A 4,000-nucleotide genomic window follows, 5' to 3' on the forward strand; every position below is an offset into this window, starting at 1 on the left:
ACAAGGAGAGCTGTGTGGCATCACAGAGCAGAGCTGTGACATTACAGAGAGCCTCTTTCAGTAGAAGCAGTGCTCAGGAGCGCTTGGCAGTCCGTACGACGAGCGATGTGTGCCAGAAGAACGCCGCAGGACCACCGGGCGCACGAAAAAGCGAGAAGCGCGAGAAGGCGAATGAGTGAAATGTGTCTGGTAGTCGGATTGTGCCCCAGGCATTCGGATTTGAGAGGACATTCCGACAGGAACGTAACTTGCCCCGCGTCCGAATGGCCAACCGATGCTAGATCGTCTAGAAAGGAGTTCCGCGCACTCCTCCCTTGGGGGGGGGGCTGCTACCACCTGTTTGCTGGTTGCTGCTCTCTCCTGTCTTCTCCCTTAGGCTCCGAGACGCCGAGGAAACGCCTTTGTAAGATCATCAAGCCTGCCGCACGGAAGGGTGGAAGATGGGGCTGCAAATCCGTGTTTGCCGAAGATGCCGGGTAAGTTGCATAAAATATGTGTTGTCCTGGTACACGTCCTCCTCGCCAGAACACCGTGGAAAATCTTTCCTTTTGCGTGAAGACCAAGAAACGCAGTAGTCGGGACTTGTGTAAGCTCAGAGAAAGTAAACCGCAAGAGGTGAGGCTCTATGAGTCGGCGTGCAGCTCCGCCGGAAGCGCTTGTGCAGCAGGCACGACGACAAGAAGTGAACGAGAACATGCCGCTTCGGGTCCGGCTGCTTGAAAGCGGGATAGCAGCGAGAAGGGGACATACGTATGGCGCTTAGCGTCCAGCTTGTGGGCCGAGCGTTCAAACTGGGAGAGGAAGGTAGCTGGCGGTTCGCCCGTGTGCTCACCTGACATTAGCTGGCGTCTGGGTAGAGCTGAGCTACAGCTTTCCTGGTGCTACTAGGTGGTGCTGTTGCTGGCCCCCGCGGGAGCCCTTGTGCTTTCCCTTAGTCCCCGCGACCCTGGGAGATGCCCCGCTGAGGATAAGAAGCCTGCTACAAGAGGTTGTGGAGGAGAGTGGCTGCAAAACCGTGTTTGCGCAAGTTGCAAGGGTAAGCAGCACAAATATATGTTTTCCTGGCATACGCTCCTCCTTCCGAGGCAGTTAGAAAATCTTTGCGCATTGCATGACGAAAGATCCCCGTAACCCTGAAGCGGAGACTCGGGAGCTAGGAGAAGGTAACATCAAGAGGCGAGCCTCTTCTGGTAGAAGCAGTGCTGCGGAGCGCGTGGCAGCCGCTACGAACGAGCGTTGTGTGCCAGAAGACGCCAATTTGCACCCGGGAGCTGGTAATCCCAGAGCTGGCCAAATAGGTGAGCCAATGCACGTAGCAAGCCTGCTTGTGCGCCAGGCTTTCGGACTGCGAGAGGAACGTAGCTGCCGGTCGCCCGCATGCCCAATTGACGTTAGCTGTGGTCTGGAAAGAGTTGAGCCACAGCTTCCTTGTGCCGCTACCTGTTGCTGGTGCTGGTCTCTGCGGGAACTCTTGTGCTTTCCCTTAGGCTCCGAGACGCTGCGAAACGGCCTGTGGAGTGCAGATGCCAGGCACAGGAAGCGTGGGAGAGAGTGCTGCAAATCCATGTTTGCGCAAGTTTAAGGCGTAAGCTGCGCAAATACGTGTTGTCCCGGCACACGTTCTCTTCGTCAGAGGCCGTAGAAAATCTTTGCGCTTACATGAAGACTGAGAAACGCAGAAGCTGGGACTGCGTAGCTCAGAGAAAGTAACCGCAAGAGGCTCAGTGCAAATCCGTGTTTTCGCAAGTTGCAGGGGTGATCTCCACCAATATGTGGTTTTTGAGCACACTCTGGTGGCCTGAGTCTGTTGCAAAAAAGCCCCAAAGCTCTGAGAGGCTCATGGAAGTCCGTGGTGCTGTGACTGCGCTGCTGAGCTGGGCCAGGCTCCTGGCCCAGAGGCAGCTCCTGGCAAGGGCAGCGCTGCAGAGCGGCAGCTGTGGCCAGGAGCAGCTCCTGAGCACAGCCCGGCAGGGCATCTCAGGGACACGAGCAGGCCCAGACAGAGCTCCCAGGGGCTCAGCAGTGGCAGGGGCTGCGCGACGTCCCAGAGGGGGTTGTGTCCCTGTGGCACCTCTGTGGCTGTGTCATGGAGCCCCAGAGCAGCTGTGATGTCAGAAAGGGGCTGTGTGACGGCTCTCAGAGTGGCTTGTGCGAGGACACTGAGCAGCCACGGCCTCATAGAAGGGACATCCCCCCCCCCCCCCCCCCCCCGGCCCCCCCCCCCCCCCCCGGCCCCCCCCCCCCCCCCCCCCACCGTGTAGCCCCCCCACCCCCCCACCCCGCCCCCCTCCACCCCCCCCCCCCCCCCCCGCCCCCCCCCCCCCCCCCCCCCCCCCCCGCCCCCCCCCCCCCCCCCCCCCCCCCCCCCCCGCCCCCCCGCCGCCCCCCCCCCCCCCCGCCCCCCCCCCCGCCCCCCCCCCCCCCCCCCGCCCCCCCCCCCCCCCCCCCCCCTCCCCCAGCTCGCCGCCCCCCCCCCCCCCCCCCCCCCCCCCCCCCCCCCGCCCCCCCCCCCCCCCCCCCCCCCCCCCCCCCCCCCCCCCCCCCCCCCCCCCCCCCCCCCCCCCCCCAAAAAACAAACCAAAAACCACAACAAAAAAAAAAAAACCCAAAAAAAAAAAAACAAAAAAAAAAAAAAAAAAAAAAAAAAAAAAAAAAAAAAAAAAAAAAAAAACAAAAAAAACAAAAAAACACTACCCCCCCCCAACACACAAAAAAAAAAAAAAAAAAAAAAAAAAAAAAAAAAAAAAAAAAAAAAAAAAAAAAAAAAAAAAAAGAAAAAAAAAAAAAAAAAAAAAAAAAAAAAAAAAAAAAAAAAAAAAAAAAAAAAAAAAAAAAAAAAAAAAAAAAAAAAAAAAAAAAAAAAAAAAAAACTCAAGAGGCACTCTTCGTAGAAGGTCCGGCCTTGACGAGACGGAGTGGAAAGACCAAGCACCTCGGAAGCCCCGGCTGCAAAAGGGGAGCCAAGGACGAGCGTTTTGCCAGGGACTCAAGGGGAAAGTAGCTGGCGCCGATGCCAATGAGAGCGGCGAAGAGTTGGCCCAGTTCCTTTCGACCTTGCGTGCGGCTCGCGGACCTTGCTTCCTTTGTCGAAGTGCAAGCTTCTGCCGCACGGGTTGGGAGGTCTGCAATCCTGTTTCCTTAGGCAAGGGGCAAATGGTTGCCGCACAATTTTGAAGGCCTGAAACTTTGGTCGAAGTAGCGCAAGCTGGATCGTGCCGAAATAACGCAGAGGCCGTGAAATCCTTTTTGCAATGAGGTGACCCCAAAGTTTTAAATTGGCTGATTTTGCAAAGCCCAAACTTTGGGGATGATTCGGTGCTCTTCCCTTGTGGGCCACCCTGGAAGAGTCCTGGCAAGGGAAACCGAGAGCGGCCTGGCAGGAGCGCTCCTGAGCCAGCCCCGGCCCAGGACAGCGGCCAGCAGGCCCAGGCCAGCGTGCAGGGGCTCGCACGCCCAGAGGGGGGCCCGGGACCCGGGCGCTGGGCCCCGGGCCGGAGTCAAAGGGGCTGTGGCCCCGGGCTTGGCGGCATGGAGCCCGGCCTATAGAAGGGCTGTGACCACAAGTGGTTTGAAAGAATGAGCAACCAGGACCTTAAACATATGACATACGGGGGACTTGGGATACAGAGAGTGAATACAGGAGCTTTCAAAAGCATCTCAGGAGGCTTGGCACACAGAGCATGTGTGCAAAGAGCCTCGGCACGGCTCGAAACGGGGCCGCGAAGCGATGGAAGGCCGACGATTCCCACTTTTTGAAGAGGAACCGCAGAACGAATGGGTCCGGGCAACCCTCAAGCGCTTGGATTAGACCTCCGCGACGTCTTTCGCCCTCCCCCTAGGCCAGAGGGGAACCCTTTTGGGAACCTGGCGGTGGGGCTGAATCCTTGCCGAAAGCGGGAATTGAAAATGGGGTTTGGAAGTCCTCCTGCCAGAACATGAAATTCTTTTTTGCTGAAACGCCTAGCGGGCGTGAACTCAAAGGGAACCGAAAGTAGGCGAC

The sequence above is a fragment of the Pseudopodoces humilis genome, chromosome 26, assembly GCF_049639895.1.
Source record: "Pseudopodoces humilis isolate 2021_Gansu_Grassland_sample_001 chromosome 26, ASM4963989v1, whole genome shotgun sequence".
In the NCBI taxonomy this organism is placed as follows: Eukaryota; Metazoa; Chordata; class Aves; order Passeriformes; family Paridae; genus Pseudopodoces; species Pseudopodoces humilis.